The sequence below is a fragment of the Oryctolagus cuniculus genome, chromosome 6, assembly GCF_051225735.1.
Source record: "Oryctolagus cuniculus isolate XC-2025 breed Fujian yellow rabbit chromosome 6, ASM5122573v1, whole genome shotgun sequence".
In the NCBI taxonomy this organism is placed as follows: Eukaryota; Metazoa; Chordata; class Mammalia; order Lagomorpha; family Leporidae; genus Oryctolagus; species Oryctolagus cuniculus.
This window is the reverse complement of record NC_142872.1, coordinates 54156763-54177322: the sequence shown is the minus strand read 5'-3', so window position 1 is coordinate 54177322 and position 20560 is coordinate 54156763. Positions and strand designations below refer to the sequence as shown.

The window sequence follows — 20560 nt, the reverse complement described above, 5'->3', positions numbered from 1 at the left end:
TTGTATAGCATGTAAAGTTTGTACTGATTTTTTTTTTTTACAATAAACTGATTTTGTAATTGGGAAAAAAAATAGTTACAACCTCACATATTGCAGGAAATCAGCTCCAAAGTGCTGAATTTTTAGGCTGGAAATGATTTTTATTCTTTTAAGTTTTATTTATTTATTGGAAAAGGAAAGTGAAAGAGAAAGAGAAAGAGGGAGAGAGAGAGTTTTCCATCTGCTGATTCTCTCCCCCAGATGACCACAACAGTAATTTCTGTCTCAAGCAGAAGCCAGGAACTAGCCATCCGGGTCTCCAACACGTAGGGCAGGGCCCCAATTACTTGGGTCATCTTGCGCTGCCTTCCCAGGAGCATTAACTGGGAGCTCGAGAGGAAGCACAGCACCAGGACATGAGTTCTGTTCTGCTATGGAATGTAAGAGTTTTGTGCACTAGCTTAACCCACTGCACCACAACCTAGACCGGGATTTTTTATTTATTCATAGCTGTCAACATTGGTTTCATAATGAGATGAAGTCACAGCTTGAATGTGCAAAGAATTTACTATGATTTTGATCACACATTTGTTAATTCCCTGAAAGCCAGCAATGTTCCTATATTCTACCACATTTAGGGGATGAATAAGAATAAGTCAAAGTCCCTGCCCCAAGGAACTTGCTACAGATTATACAAGAATATCAAGACAAATCCATAAATGAAGAACAGTGTGACAGGTGGTATGATGTACCAAGTTCCCAGGGAGCACAAGAGGCTAGGCACACATGCTCACTGGGAGAATAGCAAAATTCCAACAGGGGCTAGCAGCAGAGCTGAATACTGAAATAAAATGCTTATACCAAGAAAGGAGAGAGCAGTACTCCAGAGAGGAAGCAACACGTTCCAACTCCGGAAAGCCTCAGGTTTTGAAGACAGTCAAGGCAGTTCTGGGAAATATCGAGAGAGAAAGCAGAGAAGGGAATCTGGATATAAACTTTTCTTGAAAATCCACGGAGAGCCAATGAAGACTTCACAAAGGGGTGGGCATGGGCATGTTGGGGTTTTAACAAGAAGACTCTGGCAGGGTGAGGGGAAAGGATGAGCACAGCACGCAGCAGCTGGGCTATTAAATACAAGTTTGCTGTAAGAACCCAGTGATAAGAGATGATGCATCGCACAGAGGTAGCTTCAGTCCTGCCCAAGGGAAGACCATGGACTTGACAGGTACTCTGCAGGCAAGACTGCTATACATTGGTTTAAAAAGACAACACAGTAGGTAAGAGTAACATTTGAGTTCTGATCTTTGTAGTGGGCAACCATTCTTATAATGGTGGCATTTGATGAGTTGGGGCACATAGAACTGATCAGTTGTGATGAACAGGATTAAATAAAAGATGTAGAAAAGCTTAATGTAACACTCCTATGTAATGTTTTAGCTCAACTCTCAGTGAAGTAAATGAATGTTTTGGATCTGAAATTTGCAAGAGAATTACGTGGTGGGAGTTAGCATTATGTAAATATTAGCATACACATAAAACAATTTAAGTGTATGAGTAAAATATACAGTATAAAGCTTTCTGTGGAAGCTTAGTTATTAGAAATAGTTTTTGAAAAAGATGATTCCACATTGTTTTTGTAATATTTTTAGAAATTATTATTGTACCACAAATCCCTGGCGTAAAATAGATATATGTTGGAGGATGAAAACCACATTTACTGCGTGATTAAAATAAGGCTGTCCATGATGAGGATTGAGGGAGACTAACATGTGAAAACGAATAAAATTAATGGGACTGGCAGTGTTGTACAGTGGGTTAAACCACCACCTACAACACTGGCATCCCATATGAGCACCAATCCGAGTCCTGGCTGTTCTACTGCTAAGCGAGCTCCCTACTAATGCATCAGGGAAGGCAGCAGAAGATGGCCCTAGTAGTTGTGCACCTGCCACCCATGTGGGAGACCAGGATGGAGTTCTAGGCTCCTGGCCTTTTCCTGGCTCATCTCTGGACAATGCAGCCATCTGGGAAGTAAACCAGCAGGTAGATTGCTCTCTCTGTCTTTCCTTCTCTCTCTAAATCTGCCTTACAAATAAATAATCTTTTAAATAAATTCAAAAATTGTAGCTGTACATACAAACACACACACACACTCAGAGGATATAGTGTTTGCTTTAAAAAAAAAAAAAAAAAAACAGAAAAGAATAAAAATGAGTGGCCAGGAAGAAAGAGGAGGATGAACTAGCAAAAAGAGATGGGCAGGATAATTTAATGTGAAAATAGTCTCAAGGTCATATGCTATTTAGACACTGTTTTAAAAGTGAATGGAAAGTATAGTTTGATATATAAACCAAAAAGGCACCAATAGGCATAAAAATGTTCTCATATTTTCCAGAGGCATATTGAAGTGTTTTGGAGTAATGTGTTATGAATAGGGATTTGCTCTACATCAGCTTAAGACAAAACACATGGAAGTAAACAAAGCAAGATTTTAGCTGCTAATTTCAGATGATACATTTATGAGGTTTACTTATGCCATAACTACTTTATTCATGTTTTAAAATTTTCATAGTGCGGTCAGTGCTGTGGCATAGTGGGTAAAGCTGCTGCCTGCAGTGCCAGTATCCCACATGGGCACCGGTTTGAGTCCCGGCTGCTCCACTTCCAATCCAGCTCTCTGCTATGGTCTGGGAAAGCAGTAGAAGATGGCCCAAGTCCTTGGGCCCCTGTACCCACGAGGGAGACCCAGAAGAAGCTCCTGGCTCCTGGCTTCAGATCAGCACAACTCTGGCCACTGCAGCCAACTGGGGAGTAAACCAGCGGATGGAAGACATCTCTCTCTCTCTCTCTCTCTGCTTCTCTTCTCTCTATATAACTCTACCTTTCAAATAAATAAGTAAATCTTTGAAAATTTTCATAATGAAAAGATATTATTTTTTTTAAAAATTGTGCTTCATTAGGACAGGTTCCCTGTATAGCCTTAGTTATAATGGAATGGGATTCCCAACCAAAGGAAGTGTCCAACAAGTGCTATTTCCATGGCTTATTCTATACTGTTACCTCTTTCTTCCTCCCCTTCTCTCTCTCTTCCGTCATTCTCCTACTGCTTTTCTTCAACCCTTTCTCGCTTTACAGCCCATGTTTGAAAAATACATGGAGACTGAGTGTTGTTATTACTGTGTATGTTGTGATTCACACTTGTATGCAGATAATCGATGTGGGAGAGAAAAGTCTCCAACTTTCTTGCCATAAACAGAAAAGGGTCTGGTCGTAATAAACTCTTTTTTAAACATTTTAAAATATTCACACAGTAATTGAAACTTGACAAAACTAAAGAATGACAGGAAATGTGCACATACAAGTTTATAACAGAGTGGGCATTACTGTCCATGTGTCAGATGTTCACCACCCCAACTAGTGGAGATATAATTTTCAACACAAACTTGCATCACAAAATACCTCGAAAGACACAACGCTTTGCAATTTTGTACCTTCATATTGCAAAGCAGTTTTTTACAGTCTCAATCCTCACAAAAAACCAGCCTGCCAGAGTATCACTTGGCATAAGAAAATGTAAATGACTCTGCTTTCGAGCATAAAGATATACATAGACACACAGAAAGACAAGATTTTTCCCTTTTGCAAATAGCAATGCTTCCTGGCAGATTGCCAAAACTCACAGAGCTGTGTTATCACACTGTCAAAAGGCATTGTACAACTGAGGAAAGATACCGGTTTTAGGTATTGTATAGAATAATTGTTGTGTAGGTATTCCAACAGATAAATGAGCAGACATTTTGGCATTACATCAATACGCAGTATAATTAATGTAATAAGTAGCATACTATCTAATCAAGCAACTTACTGTAGTACCAATGTGAGTTAACTTATTTTAACATTCTCTGAATCCTAATTATTATTACTTTTAGAATTTTTAATATGCAATATATTTAATGGATTTTAACATAACTAGATAATTACCATTGTGCTAATAAATAAGGATAGTTATTATACAAGAAACAAACTGAAGCTAATTTTTTATGAATTACTTCAAAAGTATTCTCCTGCTCTGAGCTACGCTATGATTACAGGACAAAAAGTCTTTTTTTTAAAGCTGCAGCATTATAAGTATTGTGTTCCTTTCCTCTAATTTAGTTTGTGCAATCTACCTTTATCATAATAGAAACTTAGCTTAAAAAAACTCTTACATTTGCAAAGGCATTTTTAAAAATACTCAGTGACTAAGATGTATTTTCTATTTGTGGAGGGGATCTAAATTTTTTAATTCTTTCAAAATACTGTTTTTGCCATACAATTATCATTGGCCAAGAGTCACTTTTAATATAGGCTCTTAATTTCATTATCTTTCATCCTGAAAAATGATGAGTGCTCAAATCTTACAATCATCTACTTAATGTCTTCTTATTCTTCCACTTTCATGCCTCCCTCTTTTTTTTTTTTTTTAAGCTCAAGCAGTGACATAGGTCAGACATGTTCATTGGCACTTTCTAACAAGGATGGCCTTTCCTACAGTTTGCAATAGCATGTTCCTCATTACTATCAGAGATCTCATCAGAACAGTCTTTACCATTCATATTCCTGTCAACAATCTGCTCATGATTTGTTTCCATGTTCTCTGAGAAGACAGAAGATCTCTCGCCAGCTCTCTACATTCCCTGAACTGTCACCAGACCACCTTTAAAAATTCCTTCATAGCAACATCAGCACTTACAGCATGTACCTCAAAGCATTTCTGGTCTCTACCCATGACAGGGTTTCAAAGCTGTCTCCACACTTGCAGGCATTTGCTGTAGGAGCATTCAACTGTGTGGTATCAATTTCTGCCTCAGACTGCTTGGGCTCCCATATGAAAAAAGCATATAGTGGCTTAAAACAACAGAAATTCATTTTTTCACATCATCAGAGGCTGGCAAATCCATGACAAAGGGGCCAAATGTTCCTGTTGAGGGCTGTCTCCATGTACTGCCCATAGGGGACACAGGGTCTTTCCTTAGTGTGTGTATAGGGAATAAGAAAGGGAATACGTCTCTTCTGATAAGGCAGTAATTCCACTATGAGCTCTTCACCCTCATGACCTAATTACCTCCTAAAATCCCTGAATCTCAAAAGTCCCATCTTAGAGGTTGGTGGATTTTGAGGGGAGGAGATACCATATGGTGTGTCCATGGCACTCCCCATTCAAAAGAGTATATTTGCAGAACAGATAAACATATTGTAAGCATTTAAATATATGTTACCTATAACTTATTTTAATTTTATTTGAATGGCAGATAGACAAGTTAAGGGGTAAGGCAGATATAGAGAATGAGAGTGCCACAGCCAGGAGCATAGTACACAACCTGGGTCTCCCACATAGACTCAATGTTCCAGAGACTCTAGAAGTCGAATGATCATTTGCTGCCTCCCAGGACATGTATTAGCAGGTACATAGATCCGAAATGGAGGAAGACTCAGGCTAGGCATGCTGATATGGGGTTGTGACTACTCTAAGCTGTGACTTAGTCACTGAGCTCAGAGATTCATTTTAGACTGAAGGGAATGCACAGATTGAAAGTGAAAGGGTTGGAAATGACATTCCATGGAAATAGTAAGTTAAAGATAATGGTGGTGGCTATTTTAAATAACAGACAAAACACACTTAAGCCAAAACTGTTAAAGGAGACAAAGGATATTATACAATGATAACACAATCAACTTGCTAAGAATTTATAAAACTCACCCAAACATATGGACCTAAGCATCTAAGTACATAAAGTATAAATTGACAGAAATGAAAGAGAAATAGGAAGCTTTAAGATAACAGAAAGTTTCCAAACTCTTTTTCAATAATAGGGAAAAAAGATCAATAAGGAAGGACTGGAATAGCATTATAGACATGTCAGACTCGCAAGTATACACAGAACATTCCAAACAATAATAGATCAACACAGTTTTCTGAAGGACATTCCTCAAGGTAGATCATATGCCTGGCCATACACAGAGTCCTAAAAATGTAAAAGCACTGAAATCATACTGTGTTTTTTCAAACATCAGGGTGTGAAACCAGAAATGAGCATCAGAGGAAGAGCTGAGAATCAACAAATAACTGGATTTAATGGCACACTCTCTAAAAATCAACAGGCCAAAGAAGAAGAAATCAAAGAAGGAAGAAAATGTCTTCAGAGAAATGCAAAGGAACAAATGGCTTAAGAAACTTAGAGAAGCAGTAAAAGCAGTGTGCAGAATAAAGGTTATAGTTGGAAATGTTTACCTTAACAAAGAATATAAAACTTAAGCTGTAAACCTACATTTCTACTTTAGAAAATCATAAAGAGTAAACTAAACTCAACCTGATGCAGGGAAGAAATAACCAAGATTAGAAAACAAATAAACAAAAGCCAGAGAAAGCCAAAATAGAAAACCAGTAAAACTAAATATTGACTCAATGAAGAAATGAACCACCAAACTAAATAACTGTAAGCCAGATTCACTACAAAAAAAAAAGAGAAGAAAACAGTAAATTCAGAAACGAAAGAGAGAACTCTACTAAGCATAAGGCAGAAATAAGGAAGAATGACAAGCACTTTGAGCAAGTGCATACCAATGAATTGGAGAGCTTAGAGACACCTTCCTGGAAACACAGAACTCACCAAGACTGAGTAAGAAATTACAGAAAATCCAAACAGATGTCGAATAGATGTTGAATGAACATAAAAAGCATCCTAAGGAGGAAACTCATGGAATGAGACACATTCATTGGTAAATTCTTCAAAGCAAGGGAAGAAGAGTTAGTAGAAGTCTTTCATACGCTTCTAAACAAATAAAGAGAAGAAAACACTTCCCAGTTTATTTAGTTAGCATAGCATTACCCTGAAACAAAACCCACAAAATAAGGTATCACAAAAATAATTTGTAAAATGCTTGTAGTGATATCTCTAATAAAGATTCATGCATACCTTATCGAGTAAAGACTAGCCAACTGAATTCAGCTTCTTGTAGAATAGTTAAACATCATGAGCAAATGGAACTTATTCCTGGAATGCAAGAATGGTTCAACACACACAAATCAATAAATGTAATATACTATATTAACTAAATGGTGAATAATAAAACACACTATCTGAATTGATGCAAAAAAGTATTAGTATTAGACAAAATTCAACACCTTTCAGGAGCAAAATAGTCAAAGAACGGAGGGAAAATACTTGAAATAAATAAAGATCACATGAAATTTAACACTGTGCAAACAGTAAAGGCTTCTCCTCTAAGATACAGAATAAACAAACAATTAGTGCTTTTATCACTTCTTTTCACCATAGTACTGGAAATGAGAGCCAGAGAAATGAGACATAAGTAACAAAGACATCCACTCTCTAAATGAAGAAGTAAAACCATGTCTGTTCATATCCAGTACAATCTCATATGTTAAAAATGATTAAGATTCCACAAAAGCTAATAAATTTACCACATTTTCAGGAATACAACTTCTATACCTAAAAGACAAAAATTAATATACACTCAGTGCATCACCATCCAATTTCTGTCTTCTAAAAAAAAATCTTTCTGGGGCCTGTACTTTGGCATAGTAGACTAAACCCTCACCTGTGGCACCAGCAGCCCATTTGGGCACAGGTTCATGTCCCAGCTGCTCCTCTTCCAATCCAACTCTCTGCTTATGGCCTGAGAAAGCAATGGAAGGTAGCCCAAGTGCTTGGGCGCCTGTACCCGAGTGGGAGACCCAAAGGAGCTCCTGCCTCCTGGCTTTGGAGAGGTTCAGCTCCACTCTTTGTGGCCATTTGGGGAATAACCAAAGGATGAAAAAACTTTCCTTTCTGTCTTTCTCTCTCTATAACTCTACCTCTCAAATAAATAAAATCTTTTAAAAATATTTCAAAAATATAGAAAAATTTCAAGAAAAATTCCAATGCGGGTGCAGGTGCCCAAGGACTTGGGCCATCCTCCATTGCTTTCCCGGGCCACAGCAGAGAGCTGGATTGGAAGAGGAGCAACCAGGACTAGAACTGGTGCCCATATGGGATGCTGGAGCCGCAGGCAGAGGATTAACCTAGTGTGCCGAGGCACCAGCCCCTGCATACATTTCTAACTACTAATAATAAACATTCTAGGCCGGCGCCGCGGCTCACTAGGCTAATCTTCCACCTAGCGGCGCCGGCACACCAGGTTCTAGTCCCGGTTGGGGCGCCGGATTCTGTCCCGGTTGCCCCTCTTCCAGGCCAGCTCTCTGCTGTGGCCAGGGAGTGCAGTGGAGGATGGCCCAGGTGCTTGGGCCCTGCACCCCATGGGAGACCAGGAAAAGCACCTGGCTCCTGGCTCCTGCCATCGGATCAGCGGGGTGCGCTGGCCTCAGTGCGCCGGCCGCGGCGGCCATTGGAGGGTGAACCAACGGCAAAGGAAGACCTTTCTCTCTCTCTCTCACTGTCCACTCTGCCTGTTTAAAAAAAAAAAAATTAAAAAAAAATAAATAAACATTCTAAATAGTAGATGCAAATAATCTGAGAAGGAAATTAAGAAAAATTTCCATTTAAAAATAGCACCAGGGGGCCAGTGCCATGGCTCAGTAGGTTAATCCTCTGCCTGCAGCACCAGCATCCCATATGAGCGCCGGTTCTAGTCCGGGGTGCTTTTCTTCTGATCCAGCTCTCTGCTGTGGCCTGTGAAAGCAGTCAAAGATGGCCCAAGTGCTTGGGCTCCTGCACCCACATGGGAGACCTGTAGGAAGCACCTAGCTCCTGGCTTCAGATCAGCGATGCTCTGGCAGTTGTGGCAATTTGGGGAGTGAACCAATGGAAGGTAGACCTTTCTCTCTCTCTCTCCCTCTCACTGTCTGTAACTCTACCTCTCAAATAAATACATAAAATCTTTTAAAACAATAGCAGCAGAAAGTATGAAATACTAAAGAGTGAATTTAACGAAGCAGGAAAAAAGACTTACATGTTGAAAGCTGAAGCATACTTAAAATGAACAACAAAAGACACAAGTGTTCATGGATTTGGAGACTTAGTATTATCAATATATCAATACTATTCAAATTACTCTAAAAATAAAATACAATTCTTAACAAAAGTCCAATAGAATCAACCCTAAAACTCCTGTGAAATCTCAAGAAACCAAGAATAGCCAAAATAGTTAAAAAAAAAATGAGCAAATACGGAGTTCTCACATTGCCTGGCTTCAAAGATACGGGAATCAAAACAGTATGGTAGTGATCTAAAGAAAGAGACATCGAGCAATGAAACAAAGTATCTCAGAAATAAAACCTTACCTATATGGTTTAATGATTTTTGACAGGGGTACCAAGATCACTTAATGGAGGAAAGGACAATCTTTTTAAAGAAACAGCAGAGAAAACCAAATTCACACCTAACATCTTGAGTGGCATCATTATCTCATAGCATTTACAAAGTTCACTTAAATATAAAATCTTAAACTTCAAACATTACACAATGTATGGAAAATCTTTCTGCCATAGATTTGACAATTTCTTGGATATGACCTCAAAAGCACAAAAACAATAGGAAAAAAAAAGATAAATTTTGATATCAAAATTAAAAATGGTTGTGCATCAAATTATACTAGGAAGAGGGATAGGTTGCCACAAAACACGCCAAACACTGGTGGAGTAAGGAAAGGGTTTATTGGGGGTGAAGAAAGAAAAAGAGAACACATATCCAGGAAGCGGGTCCTAGTATCTCTTTGTCAGGGTGCGGGTAGGGAAGTAGGAGTAGCGAATCCCATTAGGGTGGGGGTAAAGCTGACACCGGTGGTTGGACCATGAGGTTTAGGGCCAAAGCTTACCATGCAACATGGTGATAGGAACCAGGGCCTAAGATGGTGTCTGGGCATATATGATGCCACAAGTAAGATGGTGCCATTATACTAACATGAGGGAGACAAAAATAACCAATGCAATGGGAAAATGTATTCTCAAATTATACCTGGTGGGGACTTAGTATCAAGAGTGTGGAAAAATAGTTCTGCGACTCAACCAAAAGAAAACAAACCAAGTAAAGTATGGGCAAAGAAATGAAACAGCCATTTCTCAAAGAACATACACAAACGGCCATACACCTCATGAAAATATGTTTTGCAACACCAACCTTAAAATAAAACTACTATTGGCCAGCACCGTGACTCACTTGGCTAGTCCTCCGCCTGCAGTGCTGGCACCCCGGGTTCTAGTCCCGGTTGGGGTGCCAGATTCTATCCCAGTTGCTCCTATTCCAGTCCAGCTCTCTGCTGTGGCCCAGGAGGGCAGTGGAGAATGGCCCAAGTGCTTGGGCCCTGCACCCACATGGGAGACCAGGAGGAAGCACCTGGCTCCTGGCTTTGGGTCAGTGCAGTGCACCGGTCATAGGACCATTTAGGGGGTGAACCAATGGAAGGAAGACCTTTCTCTCTCTCTCACTCTCTCTCTCTCTCTGTCTACCTCTGCCTGTCAAAAAAAATAAGAAAAAACTATTATGAACTATTGATTCAATATAGAAATTTAGCAAGTAGGCCTTCACATAAAAAGCAAAACACTTCTAGAAACCTTTTAAAAAGACTTACTTATTTTTTTGAAAGGCAGAGTTACAGGGAGGCAGAGAGAGAGAAAAGTTTTCCCTCCACTGGTTCACTCCCCAGATGGCTGCAACGCCAGAGCTGTGCTGATGCAAGGCTAGGAGCTTCTTCCAGGTCTCCCACGTGGGTGCAGGGGCGCAAGGACTTGGGCCATCCTCCACTGCTTTCCCAGACCACAGCAGAGAGCTGGATTGGAAGTGGAGCAGTCAGAACTTGAACCGGCGCCCCTATGGGATGCAGGCATGGTAGGCAGTGTCTTTTACCTGTCAAGCCACAGCACCAGCCCCTAGAAATTTCTCTAGAGGCTCTGATGAGCATTAAAATAAAGACTAAAACTGATGAGGAGGATCCCTAACTTGCTGAAAGAGATTAACTCATCATCAATGTATCTCGTCATCAGTGAAGATAATTAAATTGTTGGTATGCTTCTCAGTGAGGACCATGCTCACGAATTTTTAAAGAACTGACCTAAAACAAAATTATAACAAAACTTTCATAGATTTGAGCTAGGGAGGCAGGGAAGGGGAGGGGCAAGCAGAGGGAGGGAAAAAAGGAGGTATGTAAAATACCCAACAAAAAAAAACTCATTTATTTTCACAGGTTTTTTTTTTTTTTTTTTTTTTTTGACAGGCAGAGTGGACAGTGAGAGAGAGAGAGACAGAGAGAAAGGTCTTCCTTTTCGTTTGGTTCACCCTCCAATGGCCACCGCGGCCAGCGCATCGCGCTGATCCGAAGTCAGGAGCCAGGTGCTTCTCCTGGTCTCCCATGCGGGTGCAGGGCCCAAGCACTTGGGCCATCCTGCACTGCACTCCCTGGCCACAGCAGAGAGCTGGCCTGGAAGAGGGGCAACCGGGACATAATCCGGAGCCCCGAGCGGGACTAGAACCCGGTGTGCCGGCGCCGCAAGGCGGAGGATTAGCCTAGTGAGCCGAGGCGCCAGCCCTATTTTCAGAGTTTTCAAATAGTATCTGAAAGCTATAATGCAATGAAGAAGTATCTTCACAATTCTAGAGAAAACTTATTCTGAACCAAAATTTTACAGCTAGCCAAACTTTTCTCTGCATATCTAGGTATGAAAAGTATCTTCAGCCTTTTTGTGATCAACATTTTTAATTCTTATAAAGCTCATTTTGGGAAACCATTTAAGACTGTGATTCCCCAAAACTAAGGAATAATCATGAAATGTGGGAAATGAGTCATTCAACAAAGGAGAGAAGTGAATGTTATTCCCAAGATGATCACAGAAGTGATTCTCATATAACAGCTAAGAATGGATTCCTTAGAGCTGGGTGCTCTGTGAGAAACTCTCATGGCAAAATGAAATGGACAGAACAGCTGACATACTGTAAGCATCTGGGGCAGAGAGTTATACCACCTGTTGCAAGTTGAGGATTTCCTTGAAAGTTGATATAGGCTGACTCCCATGCTGAAGTTCTTATATTGGGTACACCTCAAAACGTGACAGCCTCAGAAGACTGAGATAAAAAGGCTGTTGAATTAAAATGAGGTGATCAGAGAAGGCAGCGATCCAACGCAACCAGTACCCTTACGTGAAGAGAAAAACTGCGCCCTCTCAAGAGCAGAGAGAAGACCATGTGAAGCCAGAGTGGGAAGACAGGCATCTACAGGCCAAAGGAGAGGCCTGGGAACAAACCAAGCCTTCTGATACCTTTATTTTGGACTTGCAGCTTTCATAACTGAGAAAACAAATTTCTACTATTTGAGACACCCAAGTTGAAGTGCTTTGATAGTATTTCTAGCTAACTCTTCAAATAAACCAACAAAACAATCAATATTAGCATTAAGCAAAATGTTGTGCAAGAAAGAAAAAGCATTTGAGCTAACCCTGATGGTGATGAGAACTAGGAGTCAGGGGTAGATATATAGGAAACTGCGCCCACTATATAGAGAAAAGACAACAGACCATGCTCTACACTGGACAGTGTTAAGATAATTTAGCTAAAGGAATGGCAGTAAACACTAATGAGCCAAAAGAACTGAAAATGGTTATTTTTAGGGAGATGGAATAGAAGGTAACAGTAGGAATCTATTTGCATATCTTACCTAGCACTACTAAAACCACATTAATGTACAACTCGTATAAATATGAAACAGGAAATGTGTGACATATACTATTTATAGGGTTATTTGTTACTTGTTATAGATGAAGAATTAAGCCTGCAAGGGAGCTTGATAATTCCACCTGGCCTGGTATACCTTGATAAAGTCAGAACCAGAATTTGAAATCAACACTTAGAAGTTCAAACTCACCGTTAATGTTTAAAATGCTATCGTATGACTGAGAATTCTCCAAACCTTTCAAATGGAGCTCTGTACCAAATGCTAACGTCTATGGAAGGGCCAATAACAGCATGCTGTAAGCACCAGACACTGTGGAGACAAATGCTGCTTACACTACACAGGTTCTGAGAGAGACCCATTGATTTTCAATTAAGCCCCTTGAAGATTATCCAAGGCTTAAGTTGGCTTTAAATAAAAATTTCGCATTGTTCCAGGATAATTAACTTACTTTAATGTAAAATTGAAAGTAATGCAAACACACAACTTCACATGTGAAAACTAAATAAATGACCATTTATATAAGGCAAACTGTTATCCTTCTAGACTGAAATAGAGGTACTTCAGCCTAGCATCACTCTAGCAAGAGCCAATTTTTCAATCTAAGGCCCAAAATATGTACTCATTCAAATAGTAGCTTTACTTTACTCTTCAATCGCAATAAAAAGGGTGAATATTGATTGAAATGATATTTGCACTTTATGTGCCTATGATCAATGGAAAGAAATAAACTAAAATACAGTTAATAGACAGTTATGTTAAAGCACTCCAGAACGGGTATTTCCTGTGTCTATTTTCAGTCCTTTATGGCTCAGTCTAAAAAGGCAACAAGTATCTGTAGCTGTCAGCAATTCCTAGATCTCAGGGGAATTTGGCCCAAGGCCAGGTTTACAATTCAGTTCCTACCCACAGCGCAGTCTGTTAAAAGAACGTAAGAGCAGAATAACGAATCTTTACTCTTACAATTCTGCTGCATTTCCACCTTCATTTACTCATCCTGCTGGGGTGTTTCCTGTGTCTCCTAGATCCAAGACAGCCACATATTCATTTAATATGTTGACATTTCACATGCACTAAATTGTGACTGCTTCCTGGTCATCAAAGTAATTTAACTAATATTAATGGAGAACTTATTATGGGTCAGGCACTATGTTAAGTTAATGGAGAATTTACTACGGGTCACCCGCTGGGTCAAGTACTGAGAAAACAATGATATGAACACAAATTGCATGTGCAAATCAGAGAGTTATGATGAACTAATGTAGGACCTAAACAGTATGATGTCACATAAAACTCTGAGGATGTGGGCTGAATAAAATATATGGTAGGTGGCCTGCGCCGCAGCTCACTAGGCTAATCCTTGCACCCCGGGTTCTAGTCCCGGTCGGGGCACTGGATTCTGTCCCGATTGCTCCTCTTCCAGGCCAGCTCTCTGCTGTGGCCCAGGAATGCAGTGGAAGATGCCCAGGTCCTTAGGACCTGCACCCGCATGGGAGACCAGGAGGAAGCACCTGGCTCCTGGTTTCAGATCAGCACAGTGCGCCGGCTGTAGCAGCCATTTGAGGGGTGAACCAATGGAAGGAAGCTTTCTCTCTGTCTCTCTCTCTCTTTCACTGTCTAACTCTGCCTGTCAAAAAAAAATATATGGTAGGAAAGAGTGGAGCAGACGTTATAACAGCGTGCTGCTGCACAGACTACAGGGCTCTGGAAGCCATAGTCAGGGCTTTATCACCCAATTCTTAAGTTTTCAACTATAAAACAAATTGGAGGCTCATGATATACTTGTTTGTGTGAAGTGTCAAAATTAATTGTTTTCCTTTGTATTTGTCTTTAGGAAATTAAAGATGATTGGCTATCTATTTCTATTATTCATAAACAATTATCTTGAACAATCAAGAGCTGCTGTTTTAACCACTATACTGAAGCATGGAGTGTAGAATACATGTACAACATATGTTGTATGCAAAAGTGGAAGTTTTAAAATTTCTTTTTATCCACATCTTATTTAGAGCCTCCTGTGATAGCAGCAAATATCATCACTTGAGATACATGGTTTGTTCCTCCTGTTATAGTACAAGTGGCTTCTAATCTCAGTATGTCACTCACCTTGCTAGCCACATGAATCTTTGTACCATGTCGGTCCCACCATGCTAAGATCTTACTCTGCTCACCATTGTTAGAAAATAAATGACCGTCATCAAAAATTGGAACCAACTTACTACATCAAAAAACAAGGATGCTTTGCCATAGGGAAGATTGAGGTCAACATCAGAAACAGATCTGAAAGATGGAACCTGGGGTTGGGAGAGGGGGATACATGGTCATGAAAGGAACTTAGAGAGGGAAGGAACAGAGATAAGAGATGTGACAGAAAGTTTCTGAGTATAGGACGGTAATAACAGAATTTGAAAAACACAAGATGCATTCTATAATTGAATAAATAAGTTAGCATTGTCAATATACTTTCATCTATGATATCAAAGTTGTGTGTGGGTATGTGTGTGTTAGTAGTAGGTAACCATAGCCCAGGCACACGTATAAGAAAATAAAGAAAAAAGTTGAGAATCAATGACAAAGAATTGGTTAGAAAAATGTTAAAAGTATTTAAGCTATCGTGTGATTTAAATTCTGAGGAAAATCATCTTTTAAAGATTTATTTATATACTTGAGCGGCAGAGTTACAAAGAGAGAGAGGGAAAGACATAGAAAGGTCTTCCAGCCACTGGTTCACTCCCCAAATGTCCACAATGGCCAGAGCTAGGCCAATCCAAAGCTAGAAGCCAGGAGCTTCTTCTCAGTCTCCCACAGGGTAGCAGGGGCCCATGTGCATGCGCCATCATTCAATACCTTCCCAGGCTATCAGCAGTGAGCTAGATCAGAAGTGGAGCAGCTGGGACTCAAATCAGCATACAGGATACTTGCACTGTTGGCAGATGCTTAACCTACTACGCTATAGCACTGGGCCTGAAAAATCATTTTTTTAATAATGAGAAATATAATCATAAACACATAAAATATAAAGATGGAACATAAAGTTCTGGGGGCTGGCTCCGTGGTGCAGTAGGTTAATCCTACACTTATGGCGCTGGTATCCCACATGGGCACCGATTCTAGTCCCAGCTGCTCCTCTTCCAATCCAGCTCTCTGCTATGGCCTGGGAAAGCAGTAGAAGGTGGTCCAAGTGTTTGGGCCCTTGTACCTGCATGGGAGACCAGGAAGAAGCACCTGGCTCCTGTGTTAGGAAAATGGCACAGTTTTATCTATGGCACAATCTGCACCCTGACACTATCCTAGGCTCTAGCCCTCGCCACCATTGCTGGATGCCAGGTGGCCACATGGCCCAACCATAGTGGTCAAGCTCTACCCCCATCCTAATGGGATTCGCTGCTCCTACTTCCCTGCCCACCCTCCGGCGAACTTTGAAAAGGACCTATTCCTGAACACGTGGCTCTTTCTTCTCTCCTGCTCATTTTCTCTCTTGGCTTGCTCCCCTCTCGGTTTTTCTCGCCCCTCTCTCCTGCTCACTCTCTCTCCTCTGTCTCTCTCTCTCTCTTTCACACTCTCCTCCTCTTTTTCCTTCTTTGCCCCTTCCCTCCAGTTTGCTGGGTTTTCCCAATAAACCCTTTCCCTCACTCTGGTGTCTGGTGTGTTTTGTGGTGGCCTTACATTGGTGCTGAAACCCAGGACCTTACATCTGGCTTCAGATCGGCTCAGCTCTGGCCATTGTAGCCATCTGGGGAGTGAACCAATGGAAGGAAGACCTCTCTCTCTGTCTCTATCTCTCACTGTCTATAACTCTACCTCTCAAACAAATAAATAAAAATTAAAAAATTAAAAAAGAAGTTTTCCCTACAGTTGAGATGAAATTAATTGTTATAAATATTTTTACTTGTGAGAATAGTCAGGATTACTGACTGAGTATTGATAACATTCAAATGTAAAAATATCCTCAAGAGAGTCATCATTTACATTTTCAAAGGGAACAGCTCCCAAGCTAAAGGACAATAAACAGGTATTAACAGTTCAGTGATGCACACAGCAGTTTTAATGACTCTCAGAGCTGACCCTCATTGAATAAAGGAAAAGCATATTCTTAAAGAAAAATTGCCAAGATCATTGCTGGGTCCAGGTAGCAAATATCTGTCACTTTGAGATTAACTATTTGATCTCTATCAAAAGCTGCCAAGGCTCAAAACCACTAAAGACCATGCTTCTAGGACTCTATAAGGTGATTATTGAAAATATATGAACAAGTTCAAATAAAAATATTTTACCAGAGAAGAATCTAAATTTCTTGTAAATTCAGAATGGGAAATACACTCCTACCAAGTAAGTGTTGGAACCCTGAAAAAGGAACTGTCAAAGCACAAAGCAGCCTCCAGGCTAGTGATTCTTAGCTGATGACTTACATACTCCCATGCTAATGAGTTTAATTAAGAGAGAGAAAGACACTGACAGAGTCAGACAGACCCAGAGGAGGGGGTGGGGAGGGAAGAGAGATAAAGTTGTACCCAAACCAAGGAAATCAAATTCTCTGAAGAGGTGGCTTGGGCATCACATTTGGGAAAACTGCTCATGTGACCCTTGAAGTTCCCTGTACCTGGAAGAGAAATGGATGCTGTCCCTGAACCAGGAAGAGGCAGCAAACAAAGAACCCACATTCTCACTTGGGTGCCATTATTAGTCTTTTTGAAAACATTTACCATGTGAAAGAGTTGCTTAGTTCTTCTAATTGCTGTCCATGGAAAGAAAAAGCCAGGAACTTAATAGGAACAGTATTTTCTTACTCTGGACAATCTGCTGATGAGTTTTATTTAAGTCTCTACACTCAGAATACTTAATGCTCATAAGACTTGTGAGAGGAATACATGAAGCAAATCACATGCAAAATACAACTGGGCAGAAAAATGGCATTTTTCACACGTTCTAATAAATTTATTTCTCAGTCTTACAAACTCAAAGTTTCTGTTCTCCCGTTCCATGTGACTGCAAATCAAGCTGATGTGGAAATATATTTGATGAGTGTACTCTCCCTACTCTTTTTGTAATTCATATTCACATATATTTTGCTGCTACAATTTTTAGTAATGTATTGAAGTTTGCCTTCTCGCAGTAATCTACAATTCTGCACCATACATTAGTAAACTGCCACCAGTAGTAATTTTAAGTAACTTTCACAATGGCATTTCTAATCTACTTGATGTGCTTTTAATGTCTTCATCTTTTAACAGAATTTTGTGGTCTTCTGGAAATTACTTGAAGCATCTCTACAGTGCAGAGAATCGTAATATTTCCAAGAGGTAGTTTGCATGTATAATGTCAAATTCAAAATATTATATTAAGTGAAAGAAACATAGATATAGTTCAATTGCAATGTCTTTCAAAGTACTTTTTGGTGATTAAACTCATAAATTCCCTAATCTATCATGAACTCTTGAATTATTCTTGTCTCCACACATGAATGTAATTATAGTATCTATAAGTATGTCACAATTCTGAATATACATAATAGATATATATGCAAATTCATGTAATTACAGTATATGTATCTTTTCTCTTTTGCCTTATCTCAGAAATTAGATTATTAAAGTCTGGTCATCTTCATCAAATTTTGAATTACACTACCATACAGTAAACTGGAAAAAATTTATATGCATTTTCAATAGGTTAAATTAATTGTATGATGGTCAAACACGAAAGGTACTAATAAATAAATGTGGCAGTGAACTTGGAAGGTACAGAAGACTTAAATTTCACTTCTAACCCCATTTGCTTCTAGGAAGCTCTTGAAAGCACAATGGTTCACAATGGTCAGGCATCTGCAAAATATTTTTCTCGTGATCTTTTCTTACTAGTAAATTAAGTTTAAGGCATTCATTGCATAAGTTGCTTTAGAATCTTGAACTGAAATTTAATACTCTACATAAATAAGCTTAAACATAGCAAAGATAATGTCTCTTTACTCCTATCCTGTCATTACCTATTTAGAACAATAAAGGAACATCCAGAACCAACAGAATAAAATGGAGATCCTAAATACAGGCTGAGCACCCCTTCTTTTTTTTTTACCGATTTATTTATTTATTTGTAAGTCAGAGTTACACAGAGAGAGGAGAGGCAGAGAGAGAAAGAGAGAGAGAGGTCTTCCATCCACTGGTTCACTCCCCAGTTGGCTGCAACACCGGAGCTGTGCCCATCCGAAGCCAGGAGCCAGGAGCTTCTTCCGGGTCTCCTACAGGGGTGCAGGGGCCCAAGGACTTGGGCCATCCTCTACAGCTATCCCAGGCCACAGCAGAGAGCTGGATTGGAAGAGGAGCAGGCGGGACTAGAACTGGCACCCATATGGGATGCCCATGCTTCAGGCCAGGGCATTAACCCGCTGTGCCACAGCACCAGCCCCCTGAGCATCCATTCTAAAAAGTTTAGGTGCTCAACTCTTTCACATTTTGGATTAGTTCAGATTCTGATTTATTTGCAAGTAAGTAAGGATGGGATCCAAATCTAAACATACAATTCATTTATGCTTTATATACATCTTACAAACACCCTAAAGGCATTTTTATACAGTATTTCAGTGCACCTGCATTAAGACTGCCATCTGTCACAAGACCAAAAGTGGAATTTTCTACTAGTAACATCACATTGGCATTCAAACAACAATGGATTTTAAGGCATTTGGGACGTCCAATTTGTAGATTAGAGATGCTTAACCTGTAGCAGGAAACATTTTTCCATGATGTATTTTGATGTTTCCTGGAATTGAAGGATATATTATATTAGGAAAAGAATGGAATTCTTGGGACAGCATCTGGAAAATTATTATAAATTTGAAGGTTACTGAAATTATCTGACAGTTTCACTCTATGACGCAATTCTGCTCTGGGGTATAACTTAAGACAAGGTCAATGTCAAAAGCACAGCAAAATAGTCCAAGATTCCCTTAAATAAATTACACTCCTCTAATATATTATTAAAATGTTACCTGAGGGCCCACAGGGATTAGGTGATCATATTAATGTATTAATTAACATAGCACATTAAAATACACTACCCAAAGAGCTGAAGGGACAGGGTGGAGGACAAAGAGGATAAACCCATGTAAAGTGATTGAGAAGGAATTAGTTCTGAGTTCTACTACAACTATGCATTCACTATTTTAGTTCATAATTGAAATTTTCATTAGCTTTTTAGTCTTATTTATTATTTGGGAAATTCTTACCTAAGAGGAATTTACTGTTACTTTTAAATATCTAACATTTAAATAAATTTACTGTTATTTTAAAATATTTATGAGTGCAAGTTATTTGACTACAAAAAATAAATTTTTTCAAATGAATATTTTTTTAAAAATGAATTAGTCATTTTAATGAATATGAATGGTTTGATAAATGTAAATCAAAGAATTATACGGAGATTTTCAAAAGAAAACTCTCCAATGCTCCAATGAGAAGGCAATTTCAATAACTCCCAATTTTGTGAAGGTTCAAGTACTTTGGTCCTTGCTATCCATGTAGAAGAACTGGATTGACTTTCCCTGCTCTTGGCATTGGCCCCAGGCCAGCTCTGGCTATTTCAGGAATTTGGGGAGTTTGCTTCTTTGTTTCTCTGCTATTCAAGTAAAATGAAAATAAATAATTTGAAAAATTTTTTTAAAAAATTTTTATTTAGTAAATATAAATTTTCAAAGTACAGTTAATGGATTACAATGCCCCCCCCATAATTTCCCTCCCACTCACACCGCTCCCATTTCCTGCTCCTTCTCTCATTCCATTCACATCAGAAATTACTACAAGGACTTGTATGCCAGCAAACAGGGAAACTTCTCAGAAATGGATAGATTCCTGGACACATGCAACCTAAATTGAACCAGGAAGACATAGAAAACCTAAACAGACCCATAACTGAGACAGAAATTGAAACA

General features: G+C 39.4%; 1 long non-coding RNA gene across 9 annotated transcripts in view; it reads right to left on the bottom strand.

The window, feature by feature from the left end:
* Positions 1-20560, bottom strand: part of LOC138850057 (uncharacterized) — a 1261171-nt gene that overhangs the window by 905184 nt on the left and 335427 nt on the right. The window contains exon 5 of one of the 9 annotated variants that reach the window (XR_016235506.1): positions 19166-19392. The exons of the other annotated variants lie outside the window; for them this stretch is intronic. This is a non-coding gene — a long non-coding RNA (uncharacterized LOC138850057). Of the gene's footprint in view, positions 1-19165; positions 19393-20560 lie in introns of those variants that run through there. 9 annotated transcript variants of the gene reach the window in all.